General features: G+C 39.4%; 1 protein-coding gene across 10 annotated transcripts in view; it reads right to left on the bottom strand.

Annotated features, from left to right (window-relative positions):
• The window catches only part of LOC140195375 (tensin-3-like), a 449,612-nt gene that overhangs the window by 238,770 nt on the left and 183,933 nt on the right, over positions 1-26,909 (bottom strand). Inside the window, exon 1 of one of the 10 annotated variants that reach the window (XM_072253584.1) lies at positions 16,219-16,366. The exons of 8 other annotated variants lie outside the window; for them this stretch is intronic. The gene's annotated coding sequence lies outside the window, so the exon portion shown is untranslated. Of the gene's footprint in view, positions 1-16,218; positions 16,367-26,909 lie in introns of those variants that run through there. One more of the 10 variants, XM_072253587.1, reaches the window with a different exon arrangement.

The raw sequence follows: 26,909 nt of genomic DNA, 5'->3' as shown, positions 1-26,909 counted from the left end.
CCTCCTTCAGAACCCTCAGGTGTAATCCATCTGTTCCACTGAGCTACCTTCGGACCTTTCAACTTCCCAAGCACCTTAGTAACAGCAACTACACTCACTTCTGCCCTGACACTAGATAGTGTCTTCCGCAGTGGAGACAGGCACAAAATACTTACTAAGTTTGTCTGCTATCTCTTTGTCCTTCATCTCTACCTCTCCAGCGTTATTTTCCCGCAGTCCAATATCTAATCTCACTCCTCCTTATAGATTTGAAAATACTTTCAGTATCCTCTGATATTATTGGCTAGCTTGCCTTTGTATCTCATTTTTTGGTTATGGCTTTTTAGCTGCCTTTTGTTGGCTTTTAAAAGCTTCCCAATGCTCTAACTTCCCACATTTCTTATTTATTATATGCCTTCTCTTTTGCTTGTATGTTGGCCTTTTATTGCCTTGTCAGCCTTGCGACATCCTGCCTTTAGAATACCACTTCTTCGTTAGGACATATCGATCTTGTGCCTTCTGAATTACTCCCAGAAACTCCAGCTATTGCTGCTCTGCCATGATCCCTGCTAGTGTCCCCTTTCAATTAACTTTAGCCAGTTCCTCTCTCATGCCTCTATAATTCCCTTTACTTCATCATAATACTGATAATCTGACATTAACTTCTCTGCCTCAAATTGCATGGTGAATTCTACCTTATTGTGATCACGTTTCCTAAGGATTCCTTTACCTTAAGCTCCCTCATCAAATCTAGTTCATTACACAACACCCAATACAGAATAGCTGGTCCCCTGGTCAGCCAACCACAAGCTGCTCTAAAAAGCCATCTCGTAGGCATTCTACAAGTTCTCTTTTGGAATCCAAAATCAGCACCAACATGATTTTCCCAATCTACCTGCATATTGAGTCCCCCATGACAATTGTAACATTGCACTTTTGACATACATTCTCTATCCCCGTTGCAATTTGTAGCTCACACCCTGGCAACAGTTAGGAGGCCTTCAGAGTCTTTTTAGCCTTGCAGTTTCTTAACTCTACGTACAAAGATTCTACATCTTCTCATACCATGTCACCTCTTTCTAAAGATTTGATTGAATTACCAACAGAGCCATGCCACACCCTCTGACTACCACCCTGTCCTTTCAATACAAGGTATATCCTTGGATGTTAAGCTCCCAAGTATAATCTTCGTTCAGCCATGACTCAGCGATGCCCAGTTCATACCAGCCAATCTCTAAATGCGCTACAATATCATCTAACTTATTTTGTATACTGTGTGCATTCAAATCTAACACCTTCAGTCCTGTATTCGTCACTCTTTTCAATTTTGTCCCCTTGTTACACTGCAACTTTGCCCTAACATCTGCCCGTCCTCCCTGACAGTCTCACTCCACATGGCCTCTGATAGTATACCAACTGCCCATCCTTAGCCCTATCACTCAGTTTCCAACCACCCCCCCTGCCAATTTAGCATAAACGCTCCCCAAAAGTTTTAGCAAACCTGTCCGCAAGGATATTAATCCCCCTCAGGATTAGGTGTAACCTGTTCATTTTATACATGTCATACCTTACCCAGAAGAGCTCCAAATGATCCAGAAATCTGAAACCATGCCCCCTGCACCAGCTTCTCAGCCACGCGTTCATCTGTGAAATCACCCTATTCTTACTCTCACCGGCACATGGCACAGTTAGCAATCAAGTGATTACTACCCTTGAGGCCCTGCTTTTCACCTTTCTACCTAGCACCCTAAAATCTCTCTTCAAGAATTCCTCCCTTTTCCTACCTATGTCACTGGTGCCAATATGTATCAAGACTTCTGGCTGCGCACCCTCCCCCTTTAGAATGTCGTGGACCCGATCCCAGATGCCCCTGACCCTAGCATGTGGGGGGCAATATACCATCTCATGTCTACTCCTCTAACAATGGAATGCCCTATCACTACTGTAGTCCTCTTCTCTCTTCTGAGCCACTATGCCAGAGAGTGCCAGAGACCCAATCACTGTGGCTCTGCTCTATTAGGACATACCCCCTCCCCAACAGTATCCAGAATGGTATACTTACTATTGATGGGAATGGCCACAGGGATACTCTGCATTGGCTGCCCATTTCCTTTCCCTCTCTTGACAATCACCCAGGTACCTGCCTCCTGCAAAATAGGGGTGACCACCTCCCTGTGGCTCCAATCTATCTCTTCCTCAGGTTCCTGTAGGAGCTGAAGGCTATCGAGCTGCAGTTCCAGTTCTTTAACTTGTTCTTTGAGGAGCTGCAGCTGGTGAGGATGTGGTTATCTGGGAGGCCAGAGGTCTCCCAGAATTCTCATATCTCACACAAACAACATAACACAGCCCCTGGAGCCACCCTCCACGCTAACTATGTACTAACAGAGAAGAATGAAAAAGAAGAAACCTATATGATTCTTACCTCACCCAAGCCATTGTGTGAAGGGGCCAGTACTAGAGTGGGAGTCTCAACCCAGAGACTCCCACTCTAGTACTGGTCCCTTCATACAATGGCCACTCTGCTTCTTCCCCACATTATTTTTATTTGCCTTTGCTAATGAATTGTAATTTGATTGGGCCAATGGAAAATGGCGAAAGCCCACAAATGTTCCTTTTTAAGTCCAGTGGACCTGTAAGTCACCTCCCACTCTCGTTCCCACCAGAAACATGCCATTTGCCTTTCTCATAGCCTGTGGTACCTGCATGTTAATTTTTAATGATTCCTATGCAAGGAGACCCATGTGGCTCTGAACACCAACACACTTGGAAATCTCACCATTTAAAAAGTTGCTTTACCAGTGGACGATTGTACGTATGTTTGACATATTCCACCAACCAAGTCTCCATCCCACCAGTTTGCCTGTCAACATTCACCTGAGGCTTCCCTACATTCTCCTCACAACTCCCACTTCCCATTGTCCTGTATCGTCAACTGAAATACATTGTATTTCAGCCACTCATCCAAATCATCATTACTGATTGCTAGCAGCTCAGGGCACAGGGGCCGATCCCTGTGAGTCAAAATCTCAAAATCTAAAAATAATTTGCTTATTCTTTTCCTCTCTTTCCTATCTACTAATCACATCTCAATGTATTCTACTCAATCCATATGCTCTATTTTCCTTAAATATTCTCGAGTTTGATATCAAAGGACCTCTGAAAATCCAAACACACCACATCCACCAGCTCTCCCATCTCTTCTGAGATGGAAACAACAAATCAATTTGTTAAACTTGATTGAGTTTCATCAGTCCATACTGGTTCTGCCTAATCTAAATATGATTTTCTAAATGCCCTGTCAGTACTCCCAATACTAACGCTTTCCCAACAAATTAGGCTAGCTGGTCCATAGTTTCTGGTTTTCTCCCTCATTCCTTTCATGATGGGGTTATATTTGCTCCCTTCCAACCTGTGAGACACTGTCCAGAACACAATTACTTGAAAAAAGCAAATACAGTATCCTGAAAAATGAAAGCTATCACTAATTCTAAAAATGCTAAGCAAGAGCTCCCCCTGTTGCTCAACTTGATTCCAAAAATTAATTGCCTTGACTCTATGGTTACACAAAACATTTTTTTAATTCACTTAGAGACAAAGATTCAAGAATTGTTTATAATTATTCAGACTTTTTGTGCTGTTAATAAAAGTAATTGTGAGAATATTACTTTCAAGTTTATTACCAATATGAGGGAGTTTCCTAATAACAGTGTATTAGCAGACTGAAGATAAACTCCCCACTAATGAAACTGAAGTATTTGAAGAAGTGAAGAACACATCATCAGTTTCAAAACAAGGGAGAAGTTTATAAAAGAACAAATTGAAATTTTATATAATATACGTGGAGGAAAACAAAAATATATAAAATGGGCTGTAACTTAACTGCCTCAGCTTGTAATAATATTCACCTTCTGATGTTCTATTACTTGCTTATGGAATGTTTTTCTTACTGAATTTCAAATAATGTCCTTAACCTGGAAATGCAGTCACAAAATGGGCTATTCCTGAGAAGTTAAAAACTACCCACCACATAATATGCCCCACAAGACTCTCTCCAACAGTCAGCCAAGCTGAAAAGAAAAGTATAGACCGTATTAAGTCACTGGTGTCTTGTGCGAACAGGGAGCCTCAATTTTACGGCACTCCTGCTGCTTGACAGGAGGCCTGGAAACTGTTAAAAAGGACTTACAAATGAGAATGTGAAAGCTTTTAGGAATGTGAAGGGGCACCTGAGAGGGGCCCAGTACATGCATTTGTGCCCAAAATAACCACAATCCAGAAACAAGCAATAAGCAGGCCAAACTTAAGAATAAGATTCATCAGATATTTTCACAAGTGTTTATTTTCGAGCTCATTTATTCATTAGGATGTCTCTGAGACATATTATTCCAAAAATCAAAGGTATTTTGACATTAATGATAGGACTAGGATGCTTGTCACTGGCATTGGGAATTATTATAATGCCTTTCTTTACTGATCTTAGAAACACAGCAGAAAAGGTTGGGAAGATGCTGAGACCTAGCACTTCATGAGGGTCTAAAGATATGATAGAGACAAAACTTGAGATGAATAAGCTATCTCAATCACAAGGCAAAGGAAAAGAATATGACACTTGGCCAAGACATATCCCAGAGCTAATTGAATTGAACTGAATATTTTTAAAAAACACACAACATTCTGGAGGAACTCAGCGGTCACGCATCATTCAAGGACAGAATTAAACATGGATGCTTCTAGGCTGAGACCCATCATTAGGACTCTAAACATAAAACACTTAAATGGGTATAGGTATTTTTATAAAATGCAAGTTAGCAAGCTCCTAGAGATTTTCTAACTTTTATTTAAAATATTTAATAGGTACAGTGACACCGGTTCATTGGGCCATCGATTAATCGGGGCAGTTGCTTATTTGGGACAACTTTTATAGAACAAAAACTACGCAAGATAATTGCCAGGGTTCTCTTTGTTTATTTGGGACAGGATGCTGCTTAACTAGGGCAGGAGACTTATCAGACAGGTTCTAATTAGAACCTGTGTGGCCATGCACTTGTGTGGCCGTTAGATGCTACACCATGCTTAGAGCAAGCACTTTTAAATAACATCAGTTGCCAGAATTTGTCTTCAACATTGATTTTTGTCATTGATAGCGGGCGGGAAATTAGCAGTAAGACAATTCTGAACTGTTTTGCTCCCTTCTGCACCTTTGTTTCAAGCATTCAGGCTTGGAGGTGCCAGAAGTGGCCAGGTGAAAATGAAACAATTTCATTACTTCAACAAGTTAGAAACTATGAAGAATTTGAAAGTATCAACAATCATCTTGAATGTTGCAATGAAAACGAAGATTTGGAGGATGATATTGCTGATATCATTGTATGAAGGCAGTCCATTATCTGCACTCGGTGTCTGTTGGTTTTATTAATTGAGAACACTGGATGTATTCCTCTGCCAATATCTATTAGGAACTAATACAAAGTATTATAGTACTGTAGTACTATTGCTGGTCTTCCAATTTATCCTGTATTTCGTTTAAATATGTAAATTTATTACTCAGTTTGTCTTTTCTGTACCGTTTTAAGCTATTTCCCTGAAACTTTGGCTAATAAGGGCTGCCACTTACTTGGTCCAAAATATACTAGTTCCAATGTGTCGCAATTAACCAGAATCCACTGTATTTTCAAAACTAATATCTCAGCTTAGACCTTATAACAGAACTTACCATGCCTCCCCACAGTTGCTTAACCCACGAAAGAGAATGGGAAAATGTCCCATATAGTCTGATGTAGAAAAGCTAAGTTGCATTTACAGTTGCAACTTAAACAATTGGGCAAAGTTCCTGCGCCTTGCCTAAACTCCATGATATGTCCACTGTCCAATCAGTTGCTTCACCTGAATCCCATGACAACAGCCTCCATACTTCTGCATTCAGACACGTGCATGCAGGCCAAGCTTCAGCAAGTTGTGATAATGATGACCCATATGAATTTCAAAGTACATTTATTATCAAAGTATATATGCAGTATACAACCCTGAAATTCGTATGGAGTATGGATAAAGTTAAAGGGAAGAAGAGCTCAGGAGAAGCTACTCAAGTCTCCAGAAGAAAGAAGGAGATAGAAATTTAACTTCAGGCAACATGGAGACAAGATTGAAAAGAAGGGTGGTGAATACAGGACTGAAGGTGTTATATTTCAATGCATGTTGTAAACAAAATGAGGTAGATGAATTTGTAGCACAGTTAGAAATTGGCAGGATTCATGCTGTGGGTGTCACAAAGACGTGGCTGAAATTAGATCACAGCTGGGAGCTTAACATCCAAGGATACACATCACATCAAAAGGACAGGCAGCTAAGCAGAAGGGGATGAGGTGGCTCTGTTGGTAATAAATGAAATGAAATCTTAAGAGAGAAGTAACATGGGATCAGAACATGTCAGAGTTGAGAAACGGCAAGGGTAAAAAGACTCTGTTGAGAGTTATATACAGAACTCTGAACAGTAGCCAGGATGTGGGGTACAAATTACAATGGGATATAGAAATGGCATGTAAAAGGGGCAATGTTATGCCAGTCATGGGAAATTCAATAAGGAGCTAGATTGGGAAAATCAGGTTGGTGCTGGCTCCCAAGAGAAGGTATTTGTCGAATACTTACCAGATGGCTTTTTTGAGCGGCTTATGGTCAAGCCCGCAAAGGAATAGGCAATCTGGATTGGGTCCTGATGCGGGGTCTCAGCCCGAAATGTCAACTGTTTACTCTTTTCCATAGATACTGCCTGGCCTGCTGAGTTCCTTCAGCATCTTGTGTGTGTTGCTTTTCATTTCCAGCATCGGCAGAGTTTCTCATGTTTGTGAATCTGGATTGGGTTTTGTGTAATGAACCAAATTTGATTGGGGAGCTAAGTAAATAAGCCCTTAGGAAGCAGTAATCATAATATTATAGAATCTACCCTGTAATTTGAGAGGGAGAAGCCAAAATCAAATGTATCAGCATTACAGTTGAGAAAAAGTAACTTCAGAGGTACAGGAGAAGAGGTGACCAAAGGTGATTGGAAGAGGATGATAGCAGAGATAATGGTCTTGCAACAATGGCTGGAGTTTCTGGGAATAATTTGGAAGACATAGGATTGGTTTATCTCCGAGAAGACGCATGGTAAAGGGAGGCTGAGGCAACTGTGGCTGACAGGGTAAGTCAAGGACAGCGTAAAAGCAAAAGAGAGGGCCTAAAATATCGCAGAAGTTAATAGAAACAAGAGGACTTGAAAGCCTGTAAAAGTCAACAGAATGCAACTATGCAGCAATGAGGGAAAAGATGAACTACGAGCGTCAGCTAGTTAATAATAGAAAAGAGGATACCAAAAGCCCTTTCAGATAATAAAGAGTAAAAGAGAGGCAAGAGTGGACATCAAACTGCTGGAAAAGTAGTCATGAGAAGCAAAGAAATGGTTGTTGAAATAGGTATTTTGCAACAGTCTTCACTGTGGAAGACACCGACAGCACACCAGATATTTGAGAGCATGAGGAGACAGAAATGACTGCAGTAGCTACTACTAAGGAGAATGTGCTTGGGAAGCTGAAAGATCCAAGTATAGATAAGTCACATGAACCAGATCGACTACACCCCAGAGTTCTGAAAGAGATAGCTGAAGAGATCTGGAATAATTCCAGAGGACTGGAAAACTGCAAATATCACTCCACTCTTTAAGAAGGGAGGAAGGCAGAGCAAATTTTTGGCTATTTCGCCTGACTTCACTGGTAGGGTAAGATGTTATAGTCCATTGCTAAGGATGAGTTTTCAGGGTACTTGGGACCACGTGATAAAATAGGCCGAAGTCAGCATGATTTCTTTATGGGGAAACCTTGCCTGACAAATCTGTTGCAATTCTTTAAAGAAATAATAGGCAGGATAGGTGAAGGAGAGTCATCAAAGGCTGTTTGCTTGGATTTTCAGAAGGCTTTTGACAAGCCCGTGGTATTATAGGAAAGATACTAGCACGGACACAAGATTAGCTGACTGGAATAAGGCAAAGAGTGGAAATAAAGGGGGCCTTTTCTGATTGGCTGCCAGTGACTAGTGGTGTTCCACAGGGACTGGTGATGGGTTCGCTACATTTCACATTACATCTTAATTATCTGGATGATGGAATTGATTGATTTACTGCCAAGTTTGCGGAGGATACAAAGATAGTTGGAAGGGCAGTTAGTCTTGAGAAAGGAAGTGGCAGATGGAATAGAATGTAGGGAAGTGTATGGTCACGCACTTCAGTAGAAGGAATAAAGGCATACACTATTTTCTAAATGGGGAGTGAATTCAGAAATCATTGGTGCAAAGGGACTTGGGAGTCCTAGTGCAGGATTCCTTAAAGGTTAACTTGCAGGTTGAGTCAGTGGTAAGGAAGGCAAATGCAACGATAGCATTCATTGCAAGAGGACAAGAATTTAAAAGAAGGATGTAATTCTGAGATTTTATAAGGCACTGGTCAAATCACATCTGGAGTAGCAGTTTTGGGTACTATACCTTAAAAAAAATGAGCTGGAATTAGAGAAGATCCAGAGAAGGTACAGGAAAATGATGCTGAGAATGAAAGGGTTAAGTTTTGAGGAGCTTCTGATGGCTCTGGGCCTGTACTCACTGGGTTTAGAAGAATGGGGGAGGGGGAGGGAAGGAAAGAAGAGATCTCATTGAAACTTTAATTAGATAATAATTTAGGTAGAGAGAACATGGAGAGGATGTTTCCTTCAGTGGGAGAGTGTAGGACCACTGGGCACAGCCTCACAACTGAACTTCTGTCAAGATGGCATCAACAGAAAATGCTCCCTTGGTCAACATATTCCAGATAGCCCTCGAACATATCTCCTTGACCTCTTTTACATCTGTTTTTCACATTAAGTGTGTTTCTGGGACCATTAGAGCCTGCCATTTACAGTTTGGAGATCGACTGAGTGATCCAGCGCCTCACTGTCTCCAAGAAGATTCTGGGAAGCAAGCTCGTACTCGGATGGCCTCAATGCAAAGAAACTTCGAGACAGGGCGTGAGCTGATTTTGATTCCATTTCACCGGATGAAGCACCAAGGTAGATTGAGACATCAAGGCAAATGTAGGTGAGCGAGGGTTCAGTGCTGAATGTTTTCCTTTTGACCTTTTGAGCACTGCCAGAGAAGGAATCTGTGAGCAGCCTATCGCTGTGTGGCTCGCTGTGACAGGCGGGTATGCCTCTCTGCCTCGTGTAGCGTCCCCCTCTTGCGAGGAACGTCAGTGACAAAAACAGATGGGTTATGGATTGGACTATTGCATTTATGGACTGTGCACTTTTGCAGACTTATTCTGTGTTTTCCTATCACTCGTACCTTTTCCATTTTGTTGTGCAAGGGGAAAGTGCTTGGGGCTGATATTCTGTTGCTTTTTTCTGTGTGGGGGAGAAGGTCACCGTTTCTGTTCCATTTTGTGAGTATGGGGGGGGGGGGGTTGATGTTTCTCTCCGAATGACTTCCATGTTTTTTCTTTGTTTTATGGCTACCTGGGGAAAATGAATTGCGTTAAGTTTATATCACTTTTATTTTGCTGCTGGTGTGTGTTAACTACACACACTATAGTGAACTAAATAAATTGTAGTTGTTAATCACCTACCACTTACTTGTAGTCATTTTGAAAATTAGACCTCTTTTAAACCACCATTACTTTCTGCCTTTCTCTGTTGAAACTGTGTCACCAGCAGATAACCCAGAAGTTGACAGAACAGTTAGAAGAATATACCTGTGAGTTTGATACTGCCGTGCAAATGCAATTCCATACTTTCCCCTCAAAGATATTTTTCTAAACAGGATACTACAAAGATTTTGAATTAAATACGTTTGACAGCTGTCCCTGTACAACTTGTACCAAGATAACATATGGTGCTGAAGTCAGACGATAAACAGCTCTAACAATTGATAGATAATATGCTTTCATGCATCCACATTAATGCCTGCTTGGATCTAATTTGTACCTTACACAGAACAGTCAAGGCTTTGTGAATCCCAGGTGGTGTCAACATCTATCAAGAAAAATCTATGTGGGACTTAGGCTTCCCATATTTTCCCTGATCACCTCAGAATAACACTGGGCGATGTTCACCTGCACTAAGACACCTGCCTGATCCACCCACGTGAACAAACACAAAACAGCCTGCAAATGTACTGGTACAGGACAGCTGCAGGAAAGATAAAATTATAAAAGTGCCACGATCATAAACATGTAACTCACAGCAAGAGGAAACATTTTAGCATTCTGCCATTGGAACCATTTCAACAATGACGCAATAATGGTGAGGATGGTTATCAAAGGCTTCAGTGGGGTATAGACTAGTTGGAAATACAGACACAGAAAAGGCAGATGCAGTTTAATTTGGACAACAATTTTAGGAAAATGTAAGAGGGAAGTATTCAGTAAATAGCAAAAGCCATAGGAGCGTGGACCTGCAAGGGACCTCAGGGTATAGGCCCATAACTCCCTAAAAGAGGTAATAAGAGCACATAGGGTGGTTGAGAAGGTGTGCAGCATATCTGCCTTCATCAGCCGCGGCATGAAATCTGGAAAACTGATGTTGCAGCCATACAGTACATAATTTTTGTTAAGCGATATTTGGAGTACCGTTTGAAGTTCTGGTGGCCACAGTCAGGAAGGATACAGAAGCTTTGGAGAGAGTGCAGAAGTCGTTCACCAAGGTGTTGCTGGATTAGAGAGCTTTAGCTGTGAGAAGAGGCTGGACAAACTTAGATTGTTTCCTTTGGAGAAATGGAGGCTGACAGGTGACCCAATATGAGCATATAAAATGCTGACAGGTATAAATAGGGTAAGACAGTATTTTTACCCCAGAGTGAAAATTTTAAATACTTGAGAACATAGTGCTAAAGTGGTGTGTGGGGGGGGGGGGTAGTTTAAAGGAGATTTATAAGGCAATTTTTTTTCTTTTTACACAGAGTGTCTTATGTTCTGCCAGGGGAAGTGGTGGAAATGGAGTTGATCACATTTCAGATAGACACATGAACAGGCAGGGACTGCAGGGAACTGTAATGCAGACAGATATACAGCTTAAGCTGGCATTATGTTGACCACAGATACCATAGGTCAAAGAGCCTGTTCATGTACTGTAGCATTTTATGACATTGTTTAACCACTTCCACTCCAGCTCTTCATTCTCCACATACTAGCTTCTCTTGTGAATTTTACATTTCCTCCAAGTTCCTCACAGCATCCCCACCACCAAGTTTTTTTAAAAATTTTTGTTGCCTTACACTTTGCTTGGATCTCTGACTTGGTTTGTTTGCTTCTTCAACCCACATTTGCAGACATCCTACCCTGCAAAAACTCATTTCAGGGAGGCAGCACCATCAATTTGCAGGAGACTCCCGGAACTTCCGGGAGAGGTGGGATGTCTGCATTTGAGTAGCTCCTTAGCAGCTAGCCAGCTAGTTTAAGTAATGTTACCTATGCTAATGAACAAATGACACCTGTTAAACTCACCTCAACATGTCTTTTACAGTCTTAACCCACCATGGGCAATAGAAAAGTCACTGTTGCAAACAATGCAGTGAGCAACACTGTCATTATTTTTAACCCTTATTAGGCAGGGGTACGCTTTTTGGTAGTCTGGGGTGACGTATGTTTTATATTTTCTTTTTTTGGAACACTTGGTCATATCTATCTATCTACCCCTCTCTCTCTCTCTCTCTCTCGCTCACTCTCAAAAAAATTGATTTCCGGGATATTGTATATAATTTGCAGGCATCAGGGACCCATTATTAATATGCGGGAGACTCCCAGAGCTTCCGGGAGAGGTGGGATATCTGCATTTGATATCTACTCTCTAATTTCTCAGAGCTATTTTCTCAACAGTTTTACCTCAAATATGTCCCTTGGCTAAATTTAAAATTACTTTGAAGATCTTGCGTAGCACAAAGAGCCCTTAGAATATATGGTCTCACTTCCATCTCTTTACAACGTTTTTTAAAATCATCCACATTCACCACAGCAAAATCAGAGATATCAAACCCAAGGTCCATGGAGGGATATAAATGCTTATTTTATTACCAGTAGAATTCAAGTATTTTATAAATCATAAAAGAAAGACACTGCAAACCATTTTGCAGCTATCAGTTGGCCAGTTACAGTTCAGAGAGGAACACTTCCACCCCAGGTCACTTGCATGAGACTACAGCACTTAAAAAGGAATACTCTAGGATAGCATTCCAGTGCAGTACCATGGCAGCACTACAGTGTGAGGTGCTATTTTTCCAATGAAACATTAAGCATGTCTCTGATGGATTAAAAAAATATCAATGGTATATGATTCTGGTAAATTACCCAGTATTTACCTTCCAGTCAATCTCTCCAGAATTATTTACTTATTATCACATTGCTCTGATTTACAAATAGGTTGCTATGTTTTGTACCTAAAAGAAACCTGCCACCCTTTTGGTGCGGCACAGTGGCACAGCAGTTAGGGCAATGCTATCACAACACCAGCAACCTTGGTCCAATTCCCTCCAGAGTCTGTAAGGAGTTTGAATGCTCTCCCTCCAGGTGCTCCACATTACTAAGAAGTACTGGTTACTAGGTTAATTGGTCACGTGGGTGTCACTGGGCAGTGTGGACTCGCTGGGCCAGAAGGACCTATTATTGTGCTGTATCTCTAAATAAATATAAATAAAAGAAATTTTCATTAACTTGAGAAAATCTGCAGATATTGGAAATCCAAGCAACACACACAAAATGCTGGAGGAATTCAGCAGGCCAGGCAGAATCTATGGAAAAGAGTACAGTCGATGTCATTGATAGTTATAGATGTGGAAGCTGTTCTCAGCAGAGACTGAGTTAACTATCTTATTTCCATGTGTAGATCACACAAACACTTTGCATATTAAACAGAAACATTCATACGAACAGCATCTCGGTCAAGGTAAAATATCTAATGTCCTTCAGAAGGAAAGTGTCAAACAGAGGAAGCTATGGGCTGATTGACAAAAGGAGGGAAAGGCCCTGGTGAGGGAGGAGGAAGGAGGAAGGTGGGATTTCAGTGATTAGGACCCAATCAGTTTGGGCATAGTTAACGAATCCACCCCACAGATCATTTGAGGATGTTAAAGCATTTCCATCTAGTAGAGGTTCGAGAGACAGGAAGAGTGAGGCCAGAAAGGTGTGGAAAATAAGCATCAGAATTGAGGATTAATGATAGAACCATGGACAACCAAAGTAAACTGGTCAATCTAAACCACAGATAGACCCAAGTACAAACTGCTCCTACAATGGCTCTTGCATCGGCATTTTCTGTGGAACTAAAACAGAGCTCCTTCATCATTGAGAGAACATCTGCAGCCGGAATACTTCCAAAGCCTGTGAAGTGCATCCTGGCTAGGAGCAAGAGTCTCCAGACTACACCTGCAAAACTCCTTTCAACGTGCAGTTAACACTCATGTTCTTATGCACAGAAATTCCCAAAGTGACATCGCTTTCTCATAAAATCCCAACCCTAACATTTGGTTAGTATATGAACCTACTCAATTAAAACATGTGCCTTTCAAAAAAATTTGAACTCACCAAGGAAATGAAATAAAAATGAAGCATGTGAACTCTCACAAAAAAATATAATGGAAATAATTCAAAATAGTAATGGCTTAGATGTTTATATTATGCCGACTGTGTGTTGTATTTCACTTCTGACATTCAGTTCCATCAATCACAACAATGAAGAAGTAACACAGGTTCATGGCACCCCAAAGTGCTTTGAACAGCTTTCTTGGCAGTTGTTCTTGTCTGCATCAGCAGTCTGTGACCTTCTGATAACCACTGTTCTGTGACAAAACTGCACCAACACATTTGGCCAAAGTCACTTCATTCTCCACTAGATTTAGGAAAGAGGTAAAAGAGGTGCAATGAAGGGTACAGAATGAAGAGGAGGAGGAACTGATGTGGAATGAGAAGGGAATGAGAGTTCAGCAGAACCATAAACCATTACCTCAAGACAGAGCTACATGCTGCAGCAGCCCCACATGCTTTACTTGCAATTATGGAAAATTATGTCTTGGAGATGATTAATGCCGACTTTCCTTGCAAAAAACAAGTTCATGCAAGTGAAAAAAGGGACACAATGTTATTAAAACAGAGACTTCTTTTTGAAGTTTGCTCACATACCAAACCTCACGGATCATGAGTGAGTGAAAGAAAATTTAATAGTCTTAATTTGACACTTGATATTTTTAAAAAATAATTTCTTTCCAGACCAGTTAAGGATGCTTTACATCATCAGCTGCCTGAGTAAGCAGAGATACAGTACAACTGGTTGCAAACTTCTTTTTATGACCATAAGACATAGGATCAGAACTAAGCCACACAGCCCATCAAGTCTGCTCCACCATTCCATCAAGGCTGATTTATTACCGCTCTCAACTCCCACTTTCCTGCCTTTTCCCTGTAACCTTTGACACCCTTATTAATCAAGAACCTACCAATCTCCACTTTAAATATACCGTTGGCCCCCACTGCTGTCTTTGGCAATGAATTCCACAGACTCACCACCCACTGAATAAAGAAATTCCTCCTCTTCTCTGTTCTAAAGGGACATCCTTGAACTCTGAGGCTGTGCCCTCTGGGCCAAGACTCCCCCACTATGGGAAACATCCTCTTCTTTTAAAAAAACTTCAACATAAGCACATTCTCAAAATATTTCAAAGCCCTCAATATGCAACATCTCTTTTGAAGTTTGTATATAAATATTATTTATTAGAGTAGCCTTCCATGTGAACAAAGAGGAAAACGTGGCCCCAAAAAAGCCTACATGCACAGGGACAAATGTGCCTTTAGCTCAATATTAATCTAGAAAAGACAGACTTGATTTCATCTACTATGTCTGTGACCTTAGAACATCAAAGGCACTTTATAAATATTGAAGTACTATGATGAAGACACTGTTGTATTTCAGATAGAAAGGCAGCCAATTTGGGTACAGCACAGTGATAAACAATTGCAGAATTCCCACTAAATGGCACATGGCCACAATCTATTTCACTTCTTACATTCATCACATTTTGAGCCTCTGACATCTCACAGCAGATATACCCATTCTCCTTCCATTCTCAGGTGTTGTAGGCTTTTTTTTTGGCAATCTTTGGCTAAGAACTCAAAGCCAGTCAAAGAATGGGAGCAGAGAATCTGATTGGGGTAAAAGGTTGGACCCAGATGATAAAGTTGTCTTTTATTTATTTTAAACATGCAACTTTAAATCAAAAGAGGCATACACTCTAGCAGGATACATCCTTGGTGAATTTTCTGAGGATTTTTGCGGCCAATATTCCTAGTAGAAGTGTACATTTAGACAGTGATAAAGATAGCAGTAATTTCAGTTAACAAGCATATATTTCATTCAAATCAGGACAAACTTTCTTAAAAGAACAAAAACATTTTTGACTCAAGAGTTGAAATTCCTGATTGAGTACAGGACCATGGAGTATGCAAGATGCCAAAGTAGAAGAGCAAAGCTTAATTCTGAAAGGCCCTACCAATCATCTCATTTCAGTTAGAAGTCTTTTTGTCAGTAAGCCTTGTGCCAGTCTCATGCAATTAAACAGAGATTTTTAGAAAGGACAAATTAAAAATACACATCTCTGTTCAAGATTTGTTGCACAAGAAATATTATTCAGAATAGTGCACACATTAACAATAGATATACTGTTGATACAGAAGCCACTTATTACATTTCAGATCAGTGACAATTGCCTCACTATTGCTAACACTACTCAAGTTTTTCAGTTGAACCACACTGATCTTTTTAAGTAGACATAGCAGATATATATTTACATGGCTTACTTGAAACATAACCGCAAACTTAAAGTACAAAAATCCAAATTTAAAAGCTACAAAATCCATGCTTTTATTTTGACTTAGAAAAGAATATTTGTTCATTTTACATCAAAAAGGAACTTAGAATGAAACTGAATTAAATACAATAAAATAAGCATCATGGCGATAATGAAATCATTTGAAAAGCTATTTCTTAATTCTGCATGTGATCTTAATCAATTCAGAGCCAGCTCAGATTGGAGCCTTTGCCTGAAATCAACTTATCTGATTTAAATTGAATTTTGAACAGTGCACAAATTCTTAAATATTACCTGTGGGACTTACATTTTCTGAGAGTGAAATTCAAATCAATCAAAATTAAAATAGCAGGTGATGCAAACAAATATAATTTAACCTTAACTTTTGCCTCTTACCTCTCTCACTACTATCTTCCTTTTCCCCTTTGTTTTGGTTCCTGTTCATTATTTTTAAAAAAATTAATTTACTCTTGCTACTTTAGTATCGGTGTGGCCCAGTAAGCATTCTCCATATGACAGGTTAAAGAGACACAGTGTTTCTTATTGAACTCACACGCAGCACCAACTCCCTGCTGAGATCACTTTCTTTGTAAGGATCTCCACACAGTTAAAGCTGTAACTCAAATCATGCAAAGCAGTAAAAGTCAAGCATGATTCCATTAATGTTTGCCACCAAAGCCAGGTAGTTGTTTGGGACATACGACGGATTATGTCCTTTAGTTCATACACCAAGTAACAAAAAAACTACTGCACACTGAATATTAACCCATGAAACAAAGGAGTGCATTCAATGTGTTTAAAAGGGCTTCCATCCAAATAAAATAAACTATAATTGAGAAATAAATGTGGCTTTCGCTTGCAGATCTTTTTCTTGGAAAAAAGCCAACACCTGAAGAAACAGAATACCAGACTGTTAATTTACAGTTTGCGTATTTGTAGGAGTTCAGTTTATCATTTACTTCTCAATTTCTCACCATACATGATGATATTTTGATATGCTCAGGTCACTGCTTGTAAGGAGTTCCTACATTGTCCCAGTGACCGCGTGGGTTTCCTCAGGTGCCCCTGTTCTCTCCTGCAGTCCAAAGATGCACTGATCGGCAGCTTAACTGGGTGCTGCAAATTGTCCCGTGATTAGGCTGGGACTAAATCGGGGGGTTGCTGGGCAAAACGCAAATCGAAGGGCAGAAGGGCCTATTCTGCACTGCGTCTCAATAAATGAGCAAGTAAATAAGATGGTTCTGATTACTGCTATAAATTTTATTAATCTCCTCATCTCCATGGTTTTGATCCACGCTCACTATATTCAAACTAACTGTCTCGTAAACTTAGTTGATTTAGATTGTAAATCAATAAGAAACTTGTCCTTGGTTGTTGGTGCTTAATGAATGTGAGAGCACTGCCTCTTTATCATGCATCACTTGCAGTTCCATTAACAATCATCTTTGGTTTTAATGTCCTCATTAAACCTTTTGCCAATGAGAACAGTTTCTCTCAGTCTATTCTATTCTATCCCCTTCATGACTTCACCAATTTTCATCAGATCCAGGTTTAATCTTCAGTGTCCCTCCAACAAACCCAGCCTCTTTGATTTTGACAGACGACTAAAGTCATTAATCAGTAATTCTAGCAAATCTGCTCTGTATTCATGCTAAGGCCTTCACGTTCTTCTTAAAATGTGTGGGGGCGGAGGTAAATGAGATACAATATTCCAGTTATAGGTTAAGCAGAAGTTTATTAATAATAAAAGAGAAGATAAGCAAATCCAGAGCTATTTTCTATTCAAACATAGAAATCAATCACACTCATATAAATTACGTGCACTGAAAGAAATTGAATGGCAATTGAAGCAAACCATTCATGGTTTGTTCTGTACCTTCTCAATTATGACCAAAAATGACTACTAGACACTATTACGTGTTTATAAAAATATTCCTGCAAATCACATTTTCTTAAGCTTCCCAAAAATAAATTGACTGGTATCAAATATATCCTTGACTCAAATTTTCCTCCACCAATAACATCCTAAAAGTGAAGTACTGCTCAATCAATTACATAAATTTCAGACATCGTTCTTCTGAGTAAGTAAATACAGGGGGAATCCCAAGTTACTGTAGACCAAACTAATAAAAATTCAACTTAACGCAAGTATTCCCCGACCCTGCTCTCAAGTACAGTGCTTATACCTCTTACGCAGGAAGTAATGCAAAGAATACCCATAGAAAAAGTCAATATATTTTCCAAATTTCCCTCCAGATTATATCAAACATTATGATCCCTCGGTTGTGCACTGCGGATAGTTTTCCTCACTGATGAGCAGATCAGCAGCCTGCACACCCATTACCTCACCAGCACTGCATTCTGAAAAATACTATCACAGTTCACTTGCTGGTAACCTTCTCCAGTCTGCTCTTTGCAAATCAATTTACCCCTCCCAGATGATGATTTTGGGGAAAATCATTCAGCTTATGTTCTCAGGAAAGGAACCCAAAATCAGTCTGAGGACCACCTGTAATCTGATATACACATGAATCATAAGGTTGAAAACTCCTTAAACCTCAGGAAATCAATTGGTTGCCTGTTGTCATCCAACTTAGATTGCTAAACCTGCTAAGATAATCACTAAGCATCAAGGTATGTACACAGAGCTGTAAACTCTTCTTCCTTTTTCAATGCTTTTAATCCCCAGGGTAGAATTGTTTCTGTAACTTACAATAATAATGGTGTCAGATTGTGGGAACCCAAATACTTATGAACAGAACTGTTTAATCTTCTTGTTATCTGAGGTGTTGACTTTCTTTGCCTTGTTTAATGATGTAGCTAGCTCAGGTAGCTCCTTCTGATGCAAGATCAAATTTCTAGGTCATCTTTTGTAAGGAGGACACAAGTTATTGTCTGCTCGGATTGCTTTTTTTTTGTATACTGCGTACCTAGAATAAAACAGTGCAACCATAATGCAAAAATATTTAGGAGTTGTTATTTGCTATTTTAACACAATTATTCACAAAAATAGCCTTCCACATGCATCTGTACAATGGATAGCATTACTTGAGACTCCGTGAAATAGACTGGAGCTTGTAAACAAAGGTTGGCCCTATTGAGAAATTTTTGCATTATTGAGGGGGCCCTTCTCACCAAGTAAAGAAATTAAACTGGTCCCATTCATAGGCACTCATCAGGTTATGAGGTAGGAGTTTTTCAAGAGTTTTATACAATTTAAAACAAGCTAGCTAATATTCAGATTTGACTGTCTGTATTACTGGAAGTCTTACAGTCAGAAATCAGATTTTGTGTGCATCTGAATGCAACTAATAAAATCATTGAGCAAGCTAAGGCAAAATATTTATATGAATATTTGTTGTGTAAATAACTGGTCGCTTCAAATCAAGAGGGCATCGAGCTGCGGTCTCCATCAAGCTCATGACCTAGTTGCTTTTTGAGATTGTAGGGTGGCTATAGGGACAGAGAGGGGAGTTAGGGGGAAGGTTAGAGTTTAGTTGTCTGGGATGTGGGGGAATTAGAGTTCAGGCAAAAGCCTAGGCCTCCGATCTGTGTCAATGTAGATGTGGGAGGAAGGTCATTCATGGCCAGATTTCAGGCCAGCAGACCAGCAAGGATGAGGGATACTGGCTCACCCAGGTCATTGATTCTTCAGCAGGTTAGAGGATCAGAGTTCTGTGCGGGCAGGAGGCACGAGGGCTGGCGAACCACTCGGTACATGAGTCATGAGACCGAAGCCTGAGGCCTAGTGTTTGGTGTCCCAGTCATTGGAGAGTACAAAATCCAAGGCCTGAAGTCCAGGATCCTCATTCATTGACACCTGGACGTCCAGAAGTGAAGGCCCAAGGCCAAAGCCCATTTGCCCATTTGGTGGGGGGAGGGGGGGTGCGTGGTGAGGTGGTGTGTGTGTGTGTGTGTGTGTGTGTGTGTGTGTGTTGTGTATTATAACAAAGCTTGTTTTGCTGCTGTTGATTTCTTGCTGTTGTTCTATCAACATGGCGGACATGCTACATTGGCAGTGGAATGTGTGGTGACATGGGATGTCCCCAGCATATCTTTGGGTTGTGTAGGTTGTTAAAGCAAACAACATATTTCACATTTCACTGTATGTTTCGCTGTACAAGTGATAAATAAATCTGAATCTAAATCTTAATGTGATTTGCTATTGCTAGAAAAGTATTACCAATTAACAGAACACATAACTTAAGCATGACAGTTCCTCAACACCACCTTCAATGTCTGACTTTGTGTACTGTCTAAAACTAAGGGTATTTTAATTGAAGTGCAGTAGTATTTAAAAAAATCAAGAACTTTTCGGAGTAAATTAAAAATAAATATTTAATGCCCCAACGCATTAAAGCATCACATGACATGACAATTGTAGAAGAAGTCTAATTGTTTTCCAAAGTTCAAAATTTCGATACTTTGCTAAGTCATAGAATCATAGAACACTACAGTACAGAAACAGGCCCCTTGGCCCATCAAGTAGCAAGCTGACCACAACATACAAATTGGCACATCTTGAATAAAACTACAAAATGTTTTATGTTTCTTTTCCAATTTTTTATCAAATCTAGAAATTGTGAAAGACATGGGAAAGAAAAACACAGGCATGAACTGAACACCTCATTTCATAAATCCTTCTATTTCTGGCCAGACAACAGCCATCTATTTAGCAAGTAAATTTAACTATGAAAGCTACAATAACAAGCAATGGGAGCTATTTCAGTCATTTAAACAACAGGCTGTAGTGATACCATACCACACTGGAAAACATATTTCAGAATTTGCAATACACCAGACTCCAACAATCCAAATAAAGGCAGTTTTTAGCAAAACAACTACAAAGCAGCAGGATCAGTAAGAAATCATGACTTTAATGTACTTATACATTTTATTATGAGATACAGTGCCAAACAAGTCCTTCCGGCCCAATGAGCCTTGTCGCCCAGCAACCATCTTATTTAACACTAGCCTATTATTTACAGAATCCAAAAAGTATATTTTTATACACTATCTTCAGAGTTACAATTATTAACATATATTGCAATTTTCAACATACTACAAATCAAGTTAGAGGCTAAATGACAGAATGTTCTGGGTATTTCTTAGGGGTTAAATATCTCTAAATACACTTCAGTCTCAGTCAGAGAACGAACTCTGTAATGGTCCAAGTTTTTATATCACCCACCCCTTCTTCAGACAACCAGAGTGATCAAAATTTCTCCATCAAACCAACTAGCTCCCACCAGTATCTTTTCACACAAAAAAATCAGTTGTAGCACTTTGAGCAGCTGTGACAACAGTTACCTACTGATATACATATTGATAAAATCACATAGAAGGCATTGCAGCCACTATACTTCATTACAAGTTTGAGGAGATTTGGTATGTCACCAAGGCCTAGCAAATTCCTCCAGATGTACAATGCAGAGCATTCTGACTGGTTGTATCACTGTCTGGTATGGAGGCTCCAATGCACAGGATGGAAAGTGGATTTAACTTCGCCCTTAGGAGCCTGAGATTCCCCGAGTACAAGATATTTCTTTGCATCTTAATACTAAATTGTAACTCCTATTCCTCATCCAATTTCCTAATTCTATAGCCACAGAAATCAATTTCTCAACACTCTAATTTGCACTCCATATCAGAAGCCTCTCTAAAATGCATACATCAACAGGATTCCCTCTAATTCCACTAAACTCCAGTGAGGATGAACAACCCTAGTTGTTCTCCTCAAATTATAATTGTCTTTTTTGCAGAAATGAAGAGAGTGAATCCACACTGCACCCAATATGCCTGCAATATTCCAGCTCTGTGGAACTAAAGTAAGTCTCCAGATGGTTATATTTCAACTCCTTGGCCCCTATGCAGTTTCTCTTATTAACATTTACCAACAGACCACAATCCTTCCATCTGTGTCGCACTATGAAAAATGATACTTTGCTTGTTCTTCCTGCCAAAGTCACCCTCTATTTTCTAACCCTTCTCTATCCTTCACTCCTGTTCATCTGACAATAGTTGGCTCTATTATTACCCTTAATAATTCTTCAAACCACCTTCCCATCACCCTGATACCCTTCACCAATTTCCACATCCACTTATTGAAATATTAATTTATGTTCATATCTCTCAAGGGAAAAGGTAGATTGTAAGACACAAGAGATTCGGCTGATTATACCACACACACAAAATGCTGGAGGAATTCAGCAGGTCAGGCAGCATCCATGAAGGGGAATAAAGAGTCAACGTTTTGGGCCGAGACCTTCATCAAGTATCAGCCCAAAATGTTGATTCTCTGTTTCCCCCCTCAAAGCGAATTTTCACTTGTTTTTCCTCATTCATATCTGTGATTTGGGTTTGGTAGCAGGTTCATTTTCTTTCATCAATCTTTTTATTAATTTTTTTTAAAAGTACATATATACAAACAACAGGAGGATTATCTCAGATATCTATAATAACAATACATATAAAAGGTAAAATAAACATCAAGATCATACACACTATTAATCTAATAGTATATAATAAAAAATAAAATACTCAATTCTCCTCTTATCATTTCAGAGAAAGAGAAAAAAGATAAAGAAACTTTTATCATTTTATATATAGGAAAAAAACACTATTCCCTATAAAAAAAAAACAAGAAATAATTTTAAAAAAAAAGAAAAAAATGGGACTGGGCAGCTCACATTGAGAGTAAAGCAAGAAAAAAAGAAACTTTCTGATCAAATCCAAAGTTTCAGGAAAGTCACTGGAAGAGCAATAAATCAAACCATATGAAAATATTCAATAAAAAGTCGCCAGGTTTCTTCAAATTTAAAGGACGTATCAGATGTCCGACCTCTTATTTTCTCTAAACTTAGACAGGACATAATGGAGGAAAGCCAATAAAAAGCAGTAGGTGGATTAAAATCCTTCCATTTAAGCAAAATGGCTCTCCTAGCCAATAAAGTTGTAAAAGCTATCATCCGTTAAGCAGAAACAGGAACATATCCTGCTTCTGGTGAAATGATCCCAAAAATTGCTGTAAATAAATTCGGTTGTAGGTCCAAATTCAAAACTTTTGATAAAGTTTTAAAGACGTCTTTCCAAAAATTATCTATCTTGATACAAGACCAAAACATGAGGTAAAGTAGCCACCTCAATATTACATCTGTCACAAATAGGATTAATATTGGGAAAAATATGGGCTAATTCATCCTTTGACATATGTGCCAAAGGATGACTACTACCTTGAACAAAGTACTACCTTGAACTGTATCAAGGAATGACGGGCACAAATAGATGAGGTACTTACCAAATGAAAAATTCTATCCCATTGATTATCTGAAAGTGACTCTCGAAATTCCAATTCCCACGCACCTTTAGTTTTATTGTTAGATACCTTTTGCAAATTCAATAACCATTTATAAATTATAGCTATCAGTCCTTTTTGAAATGGTTTAACCTGAAAAAGAGTATCTATCATATTAGGTGGATAAGCAGAGGGAAAATTTGGAAGTAAACTACCTAAAAAATTCCTAATTTGTAAATATCTAAAAAAGTGTGCATTAGATAAATCATATTTGTCCACTAACTGAGTGAAAGACATTAAACAATCCCCCAGAAACAAATCCAAAAAAGTTATTATTCCTTTGTTTTCCAAATAAAAAGGTCTCATCGAAAATTGATGGTTTAAAAAAATAATTAAGATGGATTTTACTAGAAAGAACAAAGTTCTTAAACTCAAAACATCTACGAAACTGAAACCAAATTCTTAACGTATGTTTAATAATGGGATTGAGGTCTCGACTACCAATCTTAGAAAGCAAAATAGGAAGAGGAGCTCCCAGTAAAGAGGCCAAAGAATACCCCTTCACCAAGTTTTTCTCCAAATCTACTCATAAAGGACAATCATGTATGTCTGAATAATGAATCCAAAACAAAATATATCGAATATTAATTGCCCAGTAATATTTTCTAAAATTTGGCAAAGCCATACCACCATGCTTTTATAATTTCTGCAATACAGGCTTACTCAATCTAGCATTTTTATTATTCCAAATATAAGATAAAAATTTTAGAGTCTATTCTATCAAAAAGCTGTTTAGGAACAAAGGAAGGGATTGCTTGAAATACATATAAGAACTTAGGTAGCACTATCATTTTAATAGCATTCATTCGACCAATTAAAGATAATGTCATTGGAGACCATTTAGAAGGTACAGGATTCCCCCACTATCCGAAGGTAGAGCGTTCCTATGAAACGGTTCGTAAGCCGGAATGTCGTAAAGTGAATAAGCAATTACCACTTATTAATATGGGAAAAATTTTTGAGCGTTCCCGGACCCAAAAAATAACTTACAAAATCATGGCAAATAACACATAAAACCTAAAATAACAGTAACATACAGTAAAAGCAGGAATGATATGATAAATACACAGCCTATATAAAGTAGAAATACTTTTCTGCGCTGTCTAGCGCAGCGAAAATCTCACGGCAGCACTCTCGGCGGAAGCGCTCTCGGCAGAAACACAGCACAAGCGCTCTCGGCAGAAACTCTCTCTCCAGTAACCTTTAAGCTATGAAGCTGCCAAATTATACCAAATAACACATAAAAATGCACAGCCTATATAAAGTAGAAATAGTATATGTACAGTAGCTAAACTCACTATTGCCGTAATTTATTGTTGATGTTTCGAAGCCTTTAAAATTGTTCACTGCTTCGGGACATAGTTTCCTCCAAACGCCATTTCTCATTGAGACTGTTAGCCTATCGAGAGCATCTCCAAGTTTGGCGATTGTCAATTTTATATTGTATTCTTTCCAGATCTCTCGCAAAGATGCTTCGGAGTTGCCCTCTCTGTCAATGGCACTTACAACAAAATGCATCACATTTTGCATATAGTAAGCCTTAATTGTGGCTATTAGGCCTTGGCCGCATGGTTGGAGCAACAACGTCGTATTCGGCGATAAGAACACAACAGGAATGTTACCGCCATACTTGGTAATGCCAGGTGGATGAGCAGCACAATTATCAACAATCACGAGACAGCTACTATCGAGGTTATTTTCTCTACAGTATTTTTCAACAAAAGGACTAACGTATCCACTCATATACTCAGAAAAAAGCACTTGGGTATTCCAACCACTTGGATGTGAACGGAAAACAACGGGAAGTGTTTTCTTTTCAATGCCTTTAAGTGCCCTTGGATTTTCTGAATGGTACACTAGTAGAGGCTTAAGGACAGCATCACCAGTGGCGTTAATAATAGGCATTAGGGTAAACCCATCCTTCGATGCCTTGTGTCCCTTAGTCTGCTTTTCTTCTATTGAAATAAATGTCTTGTTTGGCAATTTTTTCCAATAAATTACAGTTTTGTCACAGTTAAACACTGGCTTATACAAATAACCACCTTCTGTAATTATTTTCTTCAGTTCTGCTGGGAACTTTTCAGCAGCTTCAGTATCAGCTGAAGCACTCTCTCCGGTAAACGTTAAGCTATGAAGCTGCCCTCGCCTCAGAAACCGATCAAACCACCCATGACTACCTTTAAATTCCACTTTCACAACACTTTCATCACCATCGTCCAGTGCTTTCTGTTTCAGCTTATTAAAAAGGCTGACTTAAGTATAAGAAAACTTAACAGAACACCACGCTTTGTACACCCATCAATCCACTCAAGCAGTAGACTTTCCATTTTTTCCATTATTGGATGCCGACTAAGAGAGACCACTTTGCTACGAGCAGAACCAACAGTAACATCGGCAGCTTTCAAAATTCTTTCTCTCTGCGTATAAATAGCGCGAATGGTGGATGCAGGCAAGTTCAATGCGCGGACAATGTCCTTACTTCGTTCACCACGATCGAAATGCTTAATTATGTCTAGTTTTACGCTAAGTGTAACACCCTTACGAGCTCTTTTAGGCTTTTCGGATACCTTAGAACTCATCTTGCTAACGGATGTACAAAATAAATCGATATAAAGCACGTGTTTAAGCAATGACGGCTAGAATGCAGTTCCAGGGGAGGAGCTCGGCTGTTCAGGCACACGCTGCCTTTTTTTGTAACAGTGAAAACACCTACTGTTAGCGAAAACAGGTAACTTATGTAGGTCTTTCATAACAGTGAGGTGTCGTAAAGCGAACGTTCGGAAAATGGGGGCCACCTGTATTTGTTGCGTGTATTCAATTAATGGAAGAAAGTTATATTTATACAGGTCCTTAAAATTTTTGGTCATTTTAATACCAAGATACGTAAAGTTATTTTTAGCAATGCTAAAAGGAGTTTGATGGTACTGATCCAACCAGTTATTAATAGGAAATAACTCGCTTTTGTGCAAATTTAATTTATATCCAGAAAAAGGTTCATTTTCAACAGCCATCTCAGCAGTTGTTTGTCTCCGTATCTTATCATCTCAGTTTATAGGCTACAATCCTAATCTGTTTTGTGAAATGCAACTTTATTCCTGTGATAGTAAAATATTAATGTTGATAATACTCAGAAAAATCTTGAATTAAATGATGAAACTCTATCCTGCTGGTTCAACCTCATCTTCTCCATGACCTTGTACACTTGATTGAAACAACTATTCTGTGAAATACTTTGTGTGGCTCGTCATGGAGCACATTAAAATCTTTCTCCTGGCTACATTGGGCCCATTCCAGTTCACTTATCACTCAAATCAATCCACTGATAATGCAATAGCCTCTGCCCTCCACTCTGTCCCGCCCCACTGGGAAAAAGGAGTCTCATTTGCCAGGCTGTTGCTAAAGGACCAGTTCGGCACTTAACACCATCATACTCCAGAAACTGGTGGGGAAACTGTCCTTGCTAGGTCTCAATACCTCCCTCTGTAAGTGGATCCTAGACTTCTTCACAGTAAGGCCACTGTCAGTTTGTGTAGGCAACAACGTCTCTAGTCCCATTACGCTGAGCACTGACGCTCCCCAGGCCTGTGTGCTCAGCCTGCTGCTGTTCACATTGCTGGGGCATGTCTGTGTTGTAGGATTCGGCTCAACCATGTCAACAAGTACACAGACGACACAACAGTGGTTAGTCTCATCAACAACGACGATGAGTTGGAGTACAGAGAGGAAGTGGGGC

Source organism: Mobula birostris, chromosome 3 (assembly GCF_030028105.1).
Source record: "Mobula birostris isolate sMobBir1 chromosome 3, sMobBir1.hap1, whole genome shotgun sequence".
Lineage (NCBI taxonomy): Eukaryota > Metazoa > Chordata > Chondrichthyes > Myliobatiformes > Myliobatidae > Mobula > Mobula birostris.
This window is presented reverse-complemented; position numbering and strand designations above follow the sequence as displayed.